Source organism: Monodelphis domestica, chromosome 6 (assembly GCF_027887165.1).
Source record: "Monodelphis domestica isolate mMonDom1 chromosome 6, mMonDom1.pri, whole genome shotgun sequence".
Taxonomy (NCBI): domain Eukaryota; kingdom Metazoa; phylum Chordata; class Mammalia; order Didelphimorphia; family Didelphidae; genus Monodelphis; species Monodelphis domestica.
The window spans coordinates 246,701,811-246,720,901 of record NC_077232.1 but is presented as its reverse complement, the minus strand read 5'-3'; the positions used below and the strand labels follow the sequence as shown (position 1 = coordinate 246,720,901).

Genomic DNA, 19,091 nt, shown 5'->3' with positions numbered 1-19,091 from the left:
TACTCCAACAGTTCTTTCTCTAAAAGTGGCTAGCATTCTTTTTTGTGTTGCCATTGGTAGTTAAGTCTATCACATTTAATCATTCCATATTACTGTTACTCCTATGGCAATGTTTTCCTGGTTCTGCTCATTTCAGTCTGCATCAGCTTATGTAGGCCCTTCCTTGGTGATATCTTATGTCCAATAACAATGAATCCAAATTTCTTCTTTTACCTCCAAAATAAACAAGCAATTTTTCTGCCTTTTCATTATTAACTGCTCTATATGTAAAAGATTTAAAGAGATAGTGTACCTTAAATACAGTTCAATTTTAGGAAATACGTACACATAAAAGTAAATGCAAAAAAAAATTTCCAAACAGGGGGTAAGGGTGAGGGTTTGGAGGTCAGTAAGAAAAAGTGGCACTTGAAGAGAGCTCTTTAAGAAGTTAGAGTTTCTATGAGGCCAAGGTGAGAAGAGTTTACTCCAGATCTTTGGGGCATCCCAAACAAAGGTATACACTAAAGAATGAACAGCCAGTAAGCCATTTTGATTATAGCAGAGACTATATGAAGGAGACTAATGCAGAAAATTTCTAAAAAAGGCAGTAATGCATATTTTACATTAAAGGTAAAAGGAACCATTGGAGATTTTTGAGCAGGGAGTAACATGGTTTTATTTGAGTTTTAGGAATATCAGTATGGTAGCTTTGTGGCAGGAAAACTGATGGGGGGAATATTGCAATAGTCTAGGTAAAGGGTGAAGAGGGCCTGAATTAGGGTAGTAGTTGGGTAAATGGAAAGAAGATGATGTGTATATGAAATATTGTGGAAGTAGACTGTGAACTAGTCAGCAATGGAAGGAATATAGGGAATAAGGGAGAGTGAAGAGTTGAAGAAGACCCTAAATTGCAAATATAGGTGATTGAAAGGATGGTGATATCTTCAACAGAAATAGGAAAATTCAGAAGAGGGAAAATACAAATTGATGAATTTTATTATTTTATTTTATTTTGTTTTTTAAAATTTTATTTAATTAGTCAATTTAGAACATTATTCCTTGGTTACAAGAATCCTATTCTTTTCCCTCCCCTACCTCTTTCCGAGGTCAATGCATAATTCCATTGGGTTTTACATGTGGATGACTTTTATTTTGGCTGTGTTAAGTTTGAGATGCCTATGGTACATCCAGTTAGAAATATTCCATTGGCAGGTGCTAGATATATAGATCTGGTAATCATTTGAATAGTTTATTATTTAACCTAGAGTAGCTGATGAGGTCACTGAGAGAATATAGAGAAAAAGGGAAGAACAAAGAAAGGGTTCTGAGATAACATATACATAACAGAGGATTAAATGATGAATAAACAAAGGAGGCTGAGAAGGATGGAAAAAGGTATAAAGAGAAGGAAAAAGTAAGCCTATCAAAATCCAGGGCGGTTAATGATACCAGTACTAGAAGAGGACCCATATGTAAAAAAATATATATATATGTATATGTAGATATACATATATATATATTTCTCTCTCGCTCTTTCTCATTAGACACTGGAGGTGAGACATCACTTAGGGAATAACTAAAGAATTGTGGAATTGGGTCATAAGAGAATAATGAAAGCAATAGTTTCAGAGAAATCTGGAAAAACATATAAACTGATGGAAAATTATATGAGCAGAATAAGGAAAACAATTTATATAATAACAACATTGTGAAGATAAAAATCTTTGAAAGGCATAAGAATTGTACTGACCAACTACCACTCTCTGAAGACCAATTCTAAAAAAATTTACCCACATGTTGCCAGAGAAGTGATGGAGTCAGGGTGCAGAATGAGTCATGTGTTTTGAACATGGCCAATTCAAAAATTTGTTTTACTTAACAATGCATATTTGTTACAAGGGTTTCCTTTTTTCATTTTCTAGTTTTCTGTTGGATGAGAAAGAGAAAAAATGCTTATTAGTTGAAAAAAATGTTAAAAACAATAAAATAATAAAGTGAAGACCTGTGGAAGGGGAAAAGAGAAACATATAGAGAAAGTGTCCAGATGGAGTATGGGGTCAGCAGTGTCAAATGCTACAGAGGTCAAGACACATGAGGATTGAGAACAGGCATGGGGTTTGGCAATTGAGAGCTCATTGGTAACTTTGGAGAGAGCAGGAAGGGAGGAAGACCTCCTCCTCCTCTCTTCCCCCCACTGGTCCCTGGAGCCAGGCTCAAATTTGCTGTGAAAACGAGCCGTTTGCTTCAGAGAGTAGATTTGTTTGCCAGCATTTGATATTGCCGTTTCAGTTTTAGGGAAGTCCTTTCCAAGAAGTCCACCTGGCTCTCAGCAAGTTCCCAAGCTGCTGCTGATATACAGATGTTGGTTTTATGCTTGGTATAGTAATAGGAAACCAAATTGCTAAAGTGTCTGATCCAGGGCAGATTGGACTGGGTCAGTTGGGAGACAGTGGGTCTAAGGGGGAACTTGATTTTGGAGAGCATTTTTCAGAAGTTTAGGGAGCAAGAGCAACCATCTTCATTAAACTCCATGTTTGCTCCATTCCTAACTTCTGCCTCTGTATCAGACATTTGTAATCCTCCCTGTCAAATACAGAGTTGAGAGTGGAAGTATTTTGTTCAAGGAACAGCAAGGAAGCCTGAGCCACTGGATTTTAGAATATATTGAAGGCAAGAAAAGTATGAGAAGATTAGAAAGGTAGGAAGGGACCAAGTTGTAAAGGGCTTTAAAAACCAAAGAGGGGGTTTCATATATGTCTCTAGAGGTAAGAAAGACACTGGAATTGATAATGGGGTGGGGAGTGACATAATTGGTCCTGAACTTTAGGAAGATCAAACTGACATCTGAGTGGAGGTTGGACAAGAGTAGGGAGATTTGAGGCATGGAGACTAGCACCAGAAGGTTATTCTAATAGTTTAGGAGTGAGGTGATGAGAGCCTGGATCAGGGTAGAGGCTGTGTCCGAGGAAAGAGGAGCGGGGCGGAGTCAAGATGGCTGCTTAGCAAGAGGCAAAAGTTCAGACCTTGGAAGACCCTTCCTTACAGATTACAGACTGAATGCTCCTAGGGCACTGAAATTCAAGCTGAGCAACAGGACAGAGGCGGGGAACCCTCCTTCTGGACTCAAATCAAAAGGTATGCCCCCCAAAAGCCAGAATCCAAGAATACTCAGGTCTAAGGGGAAGGCAGAGGGAAGGTCCCAGGACCCCTCCCCCACAACCCAGAGGGCTGAGCCCCCAGCGACAGCAGGAGCCTCTGAGCGGGCAAAGGTGCTGGTTTGGAGGGTCTACCTTGTGAGCAGCGGGGTGCTGGGCACTGAGTGTCCAGTGTGGACAGCGGGGAGGAAGCCAGGGAGAGACCTGGGCCATGGCTGGGTCCCTCCATCGGGCTCCAGTCTCACCATTGCCTCGGGGCACATCCAGACCAATCCAGTTGAACATAATACCATCAGAACTCCTCAGAGCTCAGGGAGGTGGGCAAAGGCACTGTGGAACCTTGCGGACAACAGAGAAGCAGCTGGAGAGAACTGGAGAGAGCCTGGGCGGCCCAGCCTTTCAGGAGTCTTCAGCCTCAGAGCACATACAGCCCAACCCAGTTGAACTTAATCTGATCAAAAGCCTCCAGAGGACAGGGAAGCTAACATTCCTCCCCTAGAGACTGTACCAAGAGATCTGACAAAGCTCCAAGAGGGGAGACTGACAGCCCCAAAACAAAAAAAATGAGAGGAGCAAGAGCACAAATACGGGGAGCAAAGAAGGGGTAAACCCAAGCAAACAACAGAAAAAGGAGAAAGAAATTACAATAGACAGCTTTTGCACAGGTAATGAGCAAAGAGTGAATGAAACAGAGGGGGAGGGACCAGCAAAGGAAAAATCAGAAATCCCATCGAATTGGATACAGGCTTTGGAAGAACTCAAAATGCAATTCAAAACACAATTAAGAGAGGCTGAAGACAATTGGGAAAAGAACTTAAAAACTAAGATAAGTCATCTGGAAACAGAGGCACTTGAACTAAAACAAGAAAATGGTGTCTTGAAAGCCAAAATCAACAAGCTGGAAAATGAGGCAAAGGAGATGAAAGATGAGGTGAAGAAGATGAAAGATGAGAAAAAGGAGATGAAAGATGAGCTAAAGAGGATGAAAGATGACCTCCAAAGAAAATCAGACCAAAAGGAAAAGGAAGACCAAAAAACCAAGGAAAGAGGAGCACATATGGATGTGGGGAGAGAGAGAGTGAAGAGTCAGAGTAGATGGTGATCCTAAGTGGCTAGGAAGATGGCGGGGTATTCTTGGCAGTAAGGAAGTTATTAAAAGGAGGAAGGTTTAAGAGGTCTAATACATTCTCTTTGATGGAATTAGAGCATTTTCCTACTGGCTTGCCAAAGATCAGCCATACTCCTAGTGATTTACCAAAAGCAAGTTTACTGGCTTTGGAATATAGTTGAGGCAGGAGGTATCAAGAAGCTCAGTTATATCTCTACCAGAGAGCAGCCTGATGAGATGGACTTTCTTTCTTATCTCCTTTCATCTGCCATGGTGTCTTTCATTAGAACTACTTGTCCAAGAGGCCACTCAGTTAAGATGTACTTAACAATGAGGAAGCTCAGGGGAGAGTAACTCCCAGTACAAATGAGGAAAGTCAACTATGGATTCAAGCAAGTATTAGTCTTGTTGTTTGGGAGCTGGCCTTTGGATAAGGAGCAGGCTTGGCAGTCAAATGAAGGATCTTCAGATTATATTGAAGAGTAGGAGCAAGATGGCACCATACAGAGAGAAGGGACAGTGAGGCTCTGTGGTTCTGGATGTCTGGGTTGCCTTGGCCATGTGTTTTCCTATGTGTGTGTCTTACTACAAGTATGTTTTATTTCTGAGCCCACTCTGGGAAAATATGCCCCAGACCTATGAGAAAAGGTTTTTGCTATTGTTCTAATTATGACACATTAATAAATGATTTGCTTTGAGAGAATTGTTTCTACTGCCTGGATTAATAAAGGCAGGTATGTGCTAAGAGCTCATGAGCTATAGTTTTGGAAGGATAGACCTGCAAATCATTTTAGAGCTAGAGTAGTAGTTGTCCTTTAGAGGACCTAACCCAGGAATGGGAATGAGAGTTGGTGGGATTAGATAGCAGAAAAGGACAGGAAATTAATGGTAGAATGTTGGGGCCAGAAGAGCCCTTAGGGATCATCTAGTCTAGTCTTGATTTGTTAGAGGTGGAAAATGAAATGAATGATAGGAAGTGACTTGCCCAAGATCACATAACTAGTTAATAGGACAATGAGATAGGAGACCAATGACCTGGACCTTGTTAAGAGCAGTGTAGTATGGCTGCTGAGTTTTTTTTTTTAACTGAGACCACAAAGTTCAGGTTCTGAGAATGCCAAAAATGTTATCAGTCTTCTTTTTTCTTGGAGAGTTCAATTCCTTTTATTTAAAAAAAATTATTTTACCCCAATTAATGTTCACCACATACTTTCCATGGTACTGAAAAATAGCATAGCTTTAAAATAACCCCCACAATATTAACTAATCTTTCCTTGCTCGCTTTCCCATGAAAGTGTGAAAACAAACTCCAAAAATAGATTATTTATTCCAAGATCCTATTTTCTTTTTATATCAAATTTGTCTCTCTTATACATCTTCCCTACTACACTGGAAGCTTCTTTTAGAAAGCAAAGTCCAATTGTTCCCTTAGAGTCCCAAAGAACTGGGTGTCCATGTAGGAATGGTATAGCTGGAGATAACCTTCTCACCATTTTCCTATGATTCTTAGTAATCCTGGGCCACAAGATGGACAGACACAAAGTCCTTTAATGAAAGATAATTTCAATCTAAGGCTGAACTGCTGCTCATTCTGCAGCACCCTTAACCAGAGTTAACATGCTTGCACGTAGTCCTTAAACAATATTTGCCATATTGTTATTATTTAGTCATTTCAGTTGTGTCCTATTTTTTGTGACCCCATTTAGGATGTTGTTGGCAAAGATATAGCAGTTTACCATTTCTTTCTCCAGATCATTTTATATATGAGAAACTGAGGCAGCGAGGTGGCTCAGAGAAAGCCAGGCCTAGAGATGGGAGGTCCTAGGTTCAAATCTAGCCTCAGACACTTCCCAGCTGTGTGACCCTGGGCAAGTCACTTAACCCCCATTGCCTAGCCCTTACCACTCTTCTGTCTTGGAACCAACACAAGTATTGGTTCCAAGACAGAAGGTAATGGTTTAAAATGAAAAACAAAAAACAAAAAACCCAACACTTTCAAATAAGATTTTCTTTAACTGTTGCTTCTTTTTTTAGTCAAAGATTTTATTTTCCCAATTATATGTAATAACAATTAAAAGATCCAAATTGTCTCTCTCTTTCGCACTCCTCCCCCAGATGTTAAGCAATTTGATCTGGATTATTCATATATTATCATGCAAAATATACTTCCATATTGGTTGTAAGAGAATACTCATCTAAAACCAAAATCCCAAAATAAAAGCGTAAATAAGCTAATGTGAAAGATAGAATGCATTGATCTGCATCTGACTCCCACAGTCCTCTCTCTGGCGGGGATAGCATTCCAGACTTGTCCTGGATTATTGCATTGCTGAGAGTAGCTAAATTTTTTACAGTTGATCATCGTAAAATAATGCTGTTACTGTGTACAATGGTCTTTCAGTTCTGCTAAATAACAATATTTTCAATATTAAACAGTTTAAAAGCATATAGGCTTTGAAAACTTCTTTATCATCTGTAATGAACCACATTTATATTTACTCTTTGAAGGCAAGGACTATCTTTTGCCCCTTTTTGCATCCCTAGCACTTAACACAGTGTTTGGAACATAGTAGGTGCTTAATATTTATTGATTGGAACAGCTAGTTGGCTCAGTGGATAGAGAGCCAGGTTTGATGATGGAAATCCTAGCTTCAAATGTGACCTCAGACACTTCCTACTAGCATGACCCCCAAATCCCTAGCCCTTACTGCTCTTTTGCCTTGAAACCAATATACAGTAATGATTCTAAAATGGAAGGTAAAAGTTTTTTCCCCCTTAAGTAGTTGTGCTGTGTTTTTAAAAGGAAAACCAGAACAAAACAATGCATTAAAGATAAGAAACCACATTATTATTTACTGTCCAAGACCTATATTTGGACAATCTTTGAAGAAAATATTATGCTAGTGAATAATTTCTTATTGCCGGTAAGGCACAATGATTTTTAGCATTGAAAGCAAATTACCTGTCAAATCTATGGTTGCAGTCTTCTTGATCAAATAATACAAGTAGAGAAATAGAAAGTATAATGGACAATTTTAATTACATTAAATGAAAAGTTTTTTGAACAAACAAAACCAATGTGGCTAAAATTAGAAGAGGAGCAAGTGAATGGGGAAAAATTGTTTTTAAGCTATATAAAGGGCTGACTCAAATTTATAAGGACAAAAGACATTTCCCAATTAGTAAAAGGTCAAAGGATATGAGCTGACAGTTTTCAGAGGAAGAAATCCAAGGTGTTAAAAGTTATGTGAAAAATTGCTCTAGATCACTAATCATTACAGGAAATTAAAATTAAAACAACAATGAGGCACAATCTCACATCACCAAATTGGCAAAGTTGGCCAAAAAAACAAAACAAAACAAAAACCACCACCACCAAAAAAAATCAAAAGAAGGAAAGAAAGAAAATGACAAAAGGTGACAGGGCTGTGGGAAACTATGTACACTGAGGCATTATTGTTGGTGGAACTGCCAATTAAATCCAGTCATTCTGGACAGGAATATGGAATGATGCTCCAAGAAATTATTAAACTCTGCATACACTTTGATCCATATACACTAGTATTAGGATATGTATTCAAAAGAGATCAAAGAAAGAAGAAAATAACTCTTGTGTACAAAAATATGTATAGTAGCTCTTTTTGTGGTGGCAAAGAACTAGAAACTGAGGGAGTTCCTATCAATAGCGAATGAATGAACAAGTTATGATATCTGAATGTGATGGATACTATTGTGCTAAAAGAAATGATTAAGGGTACTGTTCTAGAAAATCCTAGAAGATTTTTATGAACTGATATGAAGGAATTCAGTAGAACCAGGAGAAAAATTTATATAACAAGATTATAAACATAAAAATAAAGCTTTGAAATTAAGAATTCTCATCAATACAATGACCAGCCATGATTCTGGTGGCCTCATGATGACATGTGTACTTACCTACTGACATGGACATAAAGTATTCAGTGCAGATTGAGTCACATGTTCTTTTTAGACAAGACCAGTGTAGGAATTTGTTTTGCTTGACTATAAATATCTGTTACAAAGGTAAAAAAGAAAACTATTTCAGTATTTTGAAAGTGTATTATTCAAGTCATTAGAAGTCTTTTTATTACTGTTTCTTTCATTTTTTAATGAGCAGTAAGAACAGAGCTGACGATATAACAGAGAAATCTCTGAAGGAGAATGGGGCTGGTTCTGCACAGAGTTGCAGTGTGAGTAAAATTGTTTTATGTGTCTGCCCAGAAATATATCCTTCATTGTTTATCCATGGCACCTAAATTTCCACCAATGAGTCACTTCTTTGGGTCAAGGAATTAGATCATGGTATCAAAGATTTAGAATTAGAAGGAAACAAAATTCATCTCTTGTTTTTCACATGAGACCTAGGGAGGGACAATGACTCTACTGAGGTCACTATGTTAATGACTAGCATATCAGAGTCATAGGTAGGACCTAGACTCATAATCAGGATTCTTACATTGTTTTTAGAAGGTCTAATTAGTATCCATAACTGAGACTAGTTGATTGTGTTAGCTATCATAGAAAGTGATCCTATGGGAATGGGATATAGGATAGGTACGTTTTGAGGGGAGGGTGAGATTATAAAAGGATTAGAGTATGAGAGAAGATGGCAGATATGAGTGGGTTGTTGAAGGTAGACTCTGGAGACACATTGAATATAGAAAGACCCTGGCATCTTGGGGATGAGGGTCAAGAAGCTGAAAAGTCAGGGAAATAGATGAGAAAAATCAAAGGGAAAGATGGCAGTGCCTAATACAAACCCCATGGACATCATAATTTTGTCTTTATTAGAATCAGGGCTTAATTCAGCTGGATTAGTCCAAGGACAGCTATAATATAGAGGCTAAACCTATTGAAGAAGGGAAACTGGGAAAGGACCTATAGGCCAGCCATTAAGAGTTCAAACAGTTGAACCAAGATGGTATCAGTCTGGTAGTAGTTAAAAGACAAATCATCAGTTAGTGTCAAAGAAGCAGTGTGACATAGCTGAAAGAATATTGGCAGGGAGGCATGGGCAAACAGGGCAATTCTGTTCCTGCTGTGTTAAATATAATAATATACTTCAAATGCATATTATATTATCAGTTATTCTTTCATATACAGTCCTCTGTTTGGTTCATTGTACTTAAAAACAAAATTCTGAACATAAACCCCAAATAAAACTAACATTTCCATAAACAAAGCAGCACATTAAATGAGGATTTTATGTAGAACTGTGAATCTCTAGTTTATGCATTTTACTTACTTTCCCTTTAAGGCAGATGACAAAATGAATGTGAAGTTTTAAGCAATCCTATTTTTCCTTATTTCCTTTGGATTTTTTGTTCTCTCATGTATATTTAAAAATGCCCCTATGATCATCTTTTTTTTTTTTTAAACCCCTTTAAGACAAGAAGCTGGTACTTTGAAAAAACAAACAAAATAGACAAAGCACTGGTCAATCTAATTTAAAAAAGGAGAAAAGAAAAGCAAATTAACAGCATCAAAGATGAAAAGGGGGATCTTAGCTCCAAAGAAGAAGAAATTAAGGCAATCATTAAAAACTTCTTTGCCCAATTATATGGCAATAAATATCACAATCTAGGTGATATGGACGAATACTTACGAAAATACAAATTGCCTAGACTAACAGAAGAAGAAATAGAATTCTTAAAGAATTCCATATCAGAAAAAGAAATCCAAGAGGCCATCAAAGAACTCCCTAAGAAAAAATCCCCAGGGCCTGATGGATTCACAAGTGAATTCTATCAAACATTCAAAGAACAGCTAATCCCAATACTATATAAATTATTTGACATAATAAAGCAAAGAGGGAGTTCTACCAAATTCCTTTTATGACACAAACATGGTACTGATTCCAAAACCAGGCAGGTCAAAAACAGAGAAAGAAAATTATAGACCAATCTCCCTAATGAATATAGATGCAAAAATCTTAAATAGGATACTAGCAAAAAGACTCTAGCAAGTGATCAGAAGGGTCATTCACTATGATCAAGTAGAATTTATACCAGGGATGCAGGGCTGGTTCTATATTAGGAAAACCATTCACATAATTGACCACATCAACAAGCAAACCAACAAGAACCACATGATTATCTCAATAGATGCAGAAAAAGCCTTTGATAAAATACAACACCCATTCCTATTAAAAACACTAGAAAGCATAGGAATAGAAGGGTCATTCCTAAAAATAATAAACAGTATATATCTAAAACCATCAGCTAATATCATTTGCAATAGGGATAAACTAGATGCATTCCCAATAAGATCAGGAGTGAAACAAGGATGCCCATTATCATTATCACCGCTATTATTTGACATTGTACTAGAAACACTAGCAGTAGCAATTAGAGAAGAAAAAGAAATTGAAGGCATCAAAATAGGCAAGGAGGAGACCAAGTTATCACTCTTTGCAGATGACATGATGGCCTACTTAAAGAATCCTAGAGATTCAACCAAAAAGCTAATTGAAATAATCAACAACTTTAGCAAAGTTGCAGGATACAAAATAAACCCACAAAAATCATCAGCTTTTCTATATATCTCCAACACAGCTCAGCAGCAAAAACTAGAAATAGAAATCCCATTCAAAATCACCTTAGACAAAATAAAATACCTGGAATCTACCTCCCGAGACAAACACAGGAACTATATGAACATAACTACAAAACACTCTCCACACAACTAAAACTAGACTTGAGCAATTGGAAAAATATTAACTGCTCATGGGTAGGACGAGCCAATATAATAAAAATGACCATCCTACCCAAACTTATTTATCTATTTAGTGCCATACCCATGGAACTCCCAAAAAATTTCTTTACTGATTTGGAAAAAAACCATAACAAAGTTCATTTGGAATAACAAAAGATCAAGGATATCCAGGGAAATAATGAAAAAAAAAACACAAATGAGGGGGGCCTAGCAGTCCCAGACCTCAAACTATATTACAAAGCAGCAGTCATCAAAACAATTTGCTACGGGCTAAGAGACAGAAAGGAGGATCAGTGGAATAGACTGGGGGCAAGTGACCTCAGCCAGACAGTATATGATAAACCCAAAGATCCCAGGTCTTGGGACAAAAATCCACTATTTGATAAGAACTGCTGGGAAAATTGGAAGACAGTGTGGGAGAGATTAGGAATTGATCAACACCTGACACCCTACACCAAGATAAATTCAAAATGGGTGAAAGACTTAAACATAAAGAAGGAAACCATAAGTAAATTGGGTAAACACAGAATAGTATACATGTCAGACCTTTGGGAGGGGAAAGACTTTAAAACCAAGCAAGACATAGAAAGAATCACAAAATGTAAAATAAATAGTTTTGACTACATCAAATTAAAAGGCTTTTGTACAAACAAAACCAATGTAACTAAAATCAGAAGGAAAACAACAAATTGGGAAAAAATCTTCATAAAAACCTCTGACAAAGGTTTAATTACTCAAATTTATAAAGAACTAAATCAATTGTACAAAAAATCAAGCCATTCCCCAATTGATAAATGGGCAAGGGACATGGATAGGCAGTTTTCAGATAAAGAAATCAAAACTATTAATAAGCACATGAAGAAGTGTTCTCCATCTCTTATAATCAGAGAGATGCAAATCAAAACAACTCTGAGGTATCACCTCACACCTAGCAGATTGGCTAACATGACAGTTATGGAAAGTAATGAATGCTGGAGGGGATGTGGCAAAGTAGGGACATTAATTCATTGCTGGTGGAGTTGTGAACTGATCCAGCCATTCTGGAGGGCAATTTGGAACTATGCCCAAAGGGCGATAAAAGAATGTCTACCCTTTGATCCAGCCATAGCACTGCTGGGTCTGTACCCCAAAGAGATAAGGGACAAAAAGACTTGTACAAAAATATTCATAGCTGTGCTCTTTGTGGTCGCCAAAAATTGGAAAACGAGGGGATGCCCATCAATTGGGGAATGGCTGAACACATTGTGGTATATGTTGGTGATGGAATACTATTGTACTCAAAGGAACAATAAAGTGGAGGGAATCCATGGAGACTGGAACAATCTCCAGGAAGTGACGCAAAGTGAAAGGAGCAAAGCCAGGAGAACATTGTACACAGAGACTGATACACTGTGGTACAATTGAACGTAATGGATTTCTGCATTAGTGGCAAAATCCGCTGGGATCAAGTAGAAAATTAAAACACTACCCTCAAGCAGAGGACAAACAGGGGGAGTAAAAACACTGAGGAAAGGCAACAGCTTGACTACAGGGGTGGAGGGGATATGATTGAGGAGAGACTCTAAATGAACACCTTATTGAAAATACCAACAACATGGAAAAGTGTTCGGACTGAGGACACATGTGATACCCACAGAAATCACACATTGCCATTGGGAGGGTTGGTGGTGGGGAGGAGAAAAAGAAAATGATCTTTGTTTCTAATGAATAATGTTTGAAAATAACCAAATAAAATAATGTTCTAAAAAATAAAACCCCCCTTTAACCTCCTCTCTTAAAATTAATACTAAATACCATTTTTTGAAGCAAAAGGCCTTTTATTTGTTGACAGATAAAGACCATACATTTTCAGGAAGTGCAAAATGCAGCAGACACCCCTCTCCTCCATACCAAAACTGGTGTTAATATATATTTAATCAATGCTACATTTATTTTTTGCCAGACTAGTTTCCAGTTTCCTCAGAAACTTTTAACAGTACTAAATATTGGTTCTAAGGCAGAAGAATGGTAAGGGCTAAGCAATTAGGGTTAAGTAACTTGTCTGGGTCACACAGCTAGCAAGTATCTGAGGTCACTTGAAACTGGAACATCCTGTCTGCAGGCCTGACTTTCTTTAAATCATCATCATCTTCTTCTTCTTCTTCTTCTTCTTCTTCTTCTTCTTCTTCTTCTTCTTCTTCTTCTTCTTCTTCTTCTTCTTCTTCTTCTTCTTCTTCTTCTTCTTCTTCTTCTTCTTCTTCTTCTTCTTCTTCTTCTTCTTCTTCTTCTTCTTCTTCTTCTTCTTCTTCTTCTTCTTCTTCTTCTTCTTCTTCTTCTTCTTCTTCTTCTTCTTCTTCTTCTTCTTCTTCTTCTTCTTCTTCTTCTTCTTCTTCTTCTTCTTCTTCTTCTTCTTCTTCTTCTTCTTCTTCTTCTTCTTCTTCTTCTTCTTCTTCTTCTTCTTCTTCTTCTTCTTCTTCTTCTTCTTTCTTTTGACAACTGTATTCCTAGCTTCTTTTAACCTGTAACAACTTGCCTCCCTGTTCCTGCCCCAAACTCTTATAACTAACATGCATGATTAAGCAAAAGAATTCCCATTTTGGCCATACCTGAAAATGCATGGCTCACTCTGGACTTTAAACTCTGTCATCTCAATCAGGAGGTGGGTAGAGAAGGGAATAAGCATTTATGTATCCTTACTCTGCGTTAAGCTCAATGTTATATTAAACATTTTTTTAACAAATATCATCTCATTTGATTGTTACAACAACCCCAGGAGGTAGGTATTATTATTATTCCCATTTTACAGTTATGGAAACTGAGGCAAAAAGAGATAAGTAACTTGCCTAGGTTCATATAACCAGTGACAGAAGTCAAATTTGAAATCGAGTCTCCCTGACTCCAGACTCAATACTTTCTCTTCTTTGCTTCCAGTTGCCTCTAAAGAGAAGAGTTATCCTCATAAGTGAAAAAGTTATTAAGGAATATGACAAAAGGTGATATATGCTGAAGGTGGAGCAAAACAAGAAATTATCCCACTAGTAGCTTTGTCCTTGGCAAATACAACCTTTTTGTTTATCTTGATAGGGAATGAGCCCAAACTGGATGCTTGAGATGGAAAACAGAAAGGATCTGGTGCAAAAAGATTCTCAAATGAACTGTTCATCGACTTGCAAACTGAAGGGGGGTTTTGCGAGGGAGTTAGCTGTAGAAGTTCACTTGTCTTGGTCAGCAATTATAAATATGTGTCATTACTAGTCCTTTGGGGGTTTTTCTTGGTCATTGCATTGAACACATTTCTTAAGTCTTTCAATGGTGTTTTTTTATTAGTGTATATATCATTCTATGGGTTTTGTTCATTTTACTCTATATCAATTCATATCCACCTTTCCAGTCTTCTCTGAAACGGTCCCTTTTAAATTTCTTATAGCACAACAGTATCCTATTATGTTCATGTACCACAATTTAGTTAGCCATTTCCCAAACAATACCTCTCTCCTTAGTTTTTAGTTAACCAGTAAAAAAAAGTTGTTTTAAATACTTTTGGATATAGAAGTCCTTTCTTTTATCTCTTTGGGAATACAATTCTAATTAGAGTTTTGAAGGGTCAAAAGTATATGTAGCTTAGTGACTTGGATGATTTTTTTCCTATTGGTAAATAGCTTTTGTTCTCTTTGAGTCAGATCCTTATTATACATCTTGGGTATTAAAGGAATTTGTCGCAGAGACTATTTTCTCAGCTAGTAAGCAAAATAAACGCTTAGTAACTGAAGGGTTGACTTTTTCTCTTCTAATTTTAAATACTTAAGTAATCAAAACTATCTGTTTTATTGTCTGTTGACCTCTTTGTCCTATCTGTTTTATTGTCTGTTGACCTCTTTGTCCTTAGTTTGGCCACAAACTCTTTCCCTATCCATATATCTAAAAGGTAATTTCTTTGTTTAATTGTGTTTTAATCTTTGTGACCTCATTGGCCATATGTATTCATGGAGTTTTCTTGGCAAGGACGTTGGAGTGGCTAGTCATTTCCTTGCCCAATTGATCCTTTTGTTGAGCAATCAGAGTTTAAATGACTTGCTCAGATTCACAGCTAGGAAGTGACTGAGGTTGGATTTGAACTCGGGTTTTCCTGACTCTGGGCCCAGCACTTTATCCACTGAGCCACTTAGCTGACTTATTTATAATGTTGTGTTTCATGACACACTTATGTATCCATTTGAAGTTTTTCCTTGGCATATACTATGAGATATTGCTCATAATTTGTTGCTGTCAAGCTAGTTTACACTTAATGAGATCTTATTCCATAAATTGGGATTTGGGGGTTTATCAGACTGCAGGCTTATAAACTGTTCCTCTAATTTACCTCTTTGTTTCTTAATGAGTACCAAATCATATTAAAAAAGCACAACAAAATAAAACCCCTTAGAGTCAATATGAGGTATCAGTTTTAAGGCAGAAGAGCAGTAAGGGGTAGGCAATGAGGGTTAAGTGGCTTGCCTAGCAACACACAGCTGGGAAGTATCTGAGGCCAGATTCAAACCCAGAACCTTCCATTTCCAGGCCTAGATAATTATTATTATTTTTGGAGTTTGCTTAGTATGGCACTGCATAAATTAACTTATGTAATGTTGTCATTTTCACTATGTTAAGATGGACCATCCATGAGCAATTAATGTTTTACCAATTATTCTGGTCTGTCTTTATGTAAAGAATATTTTTGTAGTGGTCAATGCAGCTTTAATAAGTGGTAAGCACTATGCTAAGGTCTTGGAATACAAAGAAAGGCCAAAACAGTCCTTGCTTTCAATGGGCTCATATTCTTTTTTTTTTTTTAAATATATTTTATTTGATCATTTCCAAGCATTATTCGTTAAAGACATAGATCATTTTCTTTTCCTCCCCCCCACCCCCCATAGCCGACACATAAATCCACTGGGCATTAGATGTTTTCTTGATTTGAACCCATTGCTTTGTTGATAGTATTTGCATTAGAGTGTTCATTTAGAGTCTATCCTCTGTCATGTCCCCTCAACCTCTGTATTTAGGCAGTTGCTTTTCCTCGGTGTTTCCACTCCCATAGTTTATCCTTTGCTTATGAATGGTGTTTTTTTCTCCTGGATCCCTGCAAGTTGTTCAGGGACATTACACCACCACTAATGGAGAAGTCCATTACGTTCGATGATACCACAGTGTGTTTGTCTCTGTGTACAATGTTCTCCTGGTTCTGCTCCTCTCGCTCTGCATCACTTCCTGGAGGTTGTTCCAGTCTCCATGGAACTTCTCCACTTTATTATTCCTTTGAGCACAATAGTATTCCATCACCAACATATACCACAGTTTGCTCAGCCATTCCCCAATTGATGGGCATCCCCTCGTTTTCCAGTTTTTGGCCACCACAAAGAGCGCAGCTATGAATATTTTTGTACAAGTCTTTTTGTCCATTATCTCTTTGGGGTACAGACCCAGCAGTGCTATGGCTGGGTCAAAGGAATGGGCTCATATTCTAATGATGAGGAGACAACATACAAGAAACTACATGATGGATGCAGGGAAAATTGCAGGCAATTGCAGATGGAAGTCTCTGGTATTGAGGTAGACTGGGAAAGGACTCTTGTAGAAAGTGACTGATCTAGGGGTGGCCATGTGGCTCAGTGGATAGAGAGCCACATATGGATATGGGAGGTCCTATGTTCAATTCTATCTAGGTGACCCTGGGTAAGTCACTTAACCTCCATTGCCTATCCCTTACCACTCTTCTGCCTTGGAACCAATACTTAGTGTTGATTCCAAGATGAAAGGTAAAGGTTTGAAAAAAAAAGTGACTGAGCTGACAGTTGAAGGAAGCCAGGGAAATCAGAAGATGAGGGGGAGGAGGGAGAGAATTCCAGGCAGAGGGGTGTATCTGCTGAAAAAATACAGAATTGGACTTGGAGGATTTAGAGAAAGGAGTTGAAAGAAAACCAACACTGAATTGTATATGGAGTATATGCAGGGGAGTAGAGTAAGAATACAGGCATTATTCGATGGGATCAGGTGGAGAGGGATTAAAAGTTAAATGAAGGATTTTAAATTGATCCTGGATGTGATGAGGAACTACTAGAATTCATGGAATAGGGAGTAACCAATGCTCTAGGAAGATCAGAGTGACAGCTAAGGGAATGGTGGACTAGAGTGGGGAGAGACTTGAGGGAGGAAGCCTAAGCAGAAGGTGACTGCAATAATCTAGGAGTTAGGAGATGGGGTCTTGGATAAAGGACAGAGGAGAGAAGTGGTCATATACAAGTGATGTTGCAAAGACAGAATTCACAAGACTTGACAACAGATTGGGATGTGAAGGGTCAATGAGAGAGAAGAGCTAGAGGATGACACCTAGATTGCAAGCTTGGGTGACTGGTGATGGTACCCTGGAGAGTGATAGAAGATGAGGGAGGGGGGGAGGTTTTTTCTTTCTTTAACCTTGACCTTTTTTAGGATCAATTCTAAGAAAGAAGAGCAGCAAGAGCTGGAGTCAGGGAGACTATTCTTCTTGAATTCAAATCTGGCCTCAGACAGACACTTATTAGCTGTGATCCAGGGTAAACCACTTAACTCTTGTTTGTTTCAGTTTCCTCATCTATAAAAGAGTTGGAGAAAGAAGGGGCACACTAAGAAAACCCCAGATAGGGTCAAGAAGAGTCAGACATGATAGAAACATGACTGAATATCAATAACTATACATATTATGTATATGTACACATATATGTAATTTATTACATATATTCAATCTTTTGGTTTTGCTCTATTTCTTGTTGCCTTGAGAATTCATTGATTTCCGTTTGTTCTCTAATAATTTTTGGGAAAAGTTCAGCACCTAATAGTCCAAGCTATTAATTTTCCTTTCATGTTTTTCCTTCTTACTTTCTGTTTCCTTTACACCCCCTTTGCCTCTTTTCTTCCTAACATATTTGTAGTTCTTGTGGTCAATCCCCTTTTCTTTTCTGAGGTTCTGCTTTTAATTGTTGTGACGTTAGTCTCTTCTTTTAGGTTTTTCTTTTTGGGTCATTCCTTATCATAACATTTCATAGCATTTGTTTTTTTTTTCTTTTAATGATTCATATTTCTAACCTCAGTTCTTAGATTGGAATTGATGGGGTCCAGTCTTACCTTCTCTCATTTTCTTAGGTGGGACAGTCAGACCCTGTTTGGTTCTGACCTCAGTTTTCTGATGTTCTGAGCTGGGCCTGATTAAGGCACATCCTTTGCTTGTTTTTGTTTGACACTAAAACAAAATGAGACACTCATCGGCCATGCAATAGTTACTAAAAAGATGCATCTGGAATATCTAGGTAGCTTGGTGGATTGAGAGTCAGGCTTAAAGAGAAGAGGTCCTGAGTTCGAATTTGGACTAACACACTTCCTAGTTGTGTGAACCTGGGCCAATTACTTAAGCCTTACCAGTCTTCTGCCTTGGAATCAATACATAGTGATTATATTTTAAAAGTATTAATTTAAAATTTAAATAGTATTAAAAAACAAATGTTCCTAGCTATAATAGAGAAGAACATCAATAAAGATATTTATTTTGAATTCAGCTGAGTGAATCTCCTTTGCTTATATTTCCTATTTTGGTCAGAAAATTAAGTATCAGTGAGTACTTTGTGCTTAGGTAATTAGGAAATGATGTCAAGATCTGCCCTAGTCACTCAAGATAACCAAGTGTCTGAGCATGGTTTTGGAATCCTTTAGGGGAAAACAACAACAACAACAAACTAGCCTGAGTTTCATGAAGAGTTGGGATTTACTCACATCACACTAGATTCCCATTGCTGGCTTTTTATTGCCCTGGGATTGTCTCTGTTCAGAGTACTGGTAGGCTTCAGTGTGCCCTAATCAGATCCTGGTAGTAGTCTGCCCTTTATCAGGGCATTGGCTGGTCTGCTCTCCCCATGCCTATCCCTTCCCCAGACTCTCTAGATTAGGTCACTGTCTTACCTGTGTCTCCTGAGACTTTCCTGGTCATGGTGCTGCCAAGCTCTCCCACACTCCCTTGGGGTTTTCTAATCAGGTCACCATGTCTTCTGTACCCTTTGGGGCCCCTGCCCTTGTCAAAGCAATGTGAGGTCCATGGGGTTTTCCAGTTTCCAACACTGCCCTTCCCT

General features: G+C 37.9%; 1 protein-coding gene and 1 non-coding gene across 8 annotated transcripts in view; both read left to right on the top strand.

Annotated features, from left to right (window-relative positions):
* The window catches only part of ANK2 (ankyrin 2), a 765,649-nt gene that overhangs the window by 98,143 nt on the left and 648,415 nt on the right, over positions 1-19,091 (top strand). The window lies entirely within an intron of this gene.
* Positions 6,142-6,271, top strand: LOC130455280 (small nucleolar RNA SNORA14). Its single transcript, XR_008913199.1, has one exon. It is a non-coding gene; the product is annotated as a small nucleolar RNA SNORA14 (small nucleolar RNA).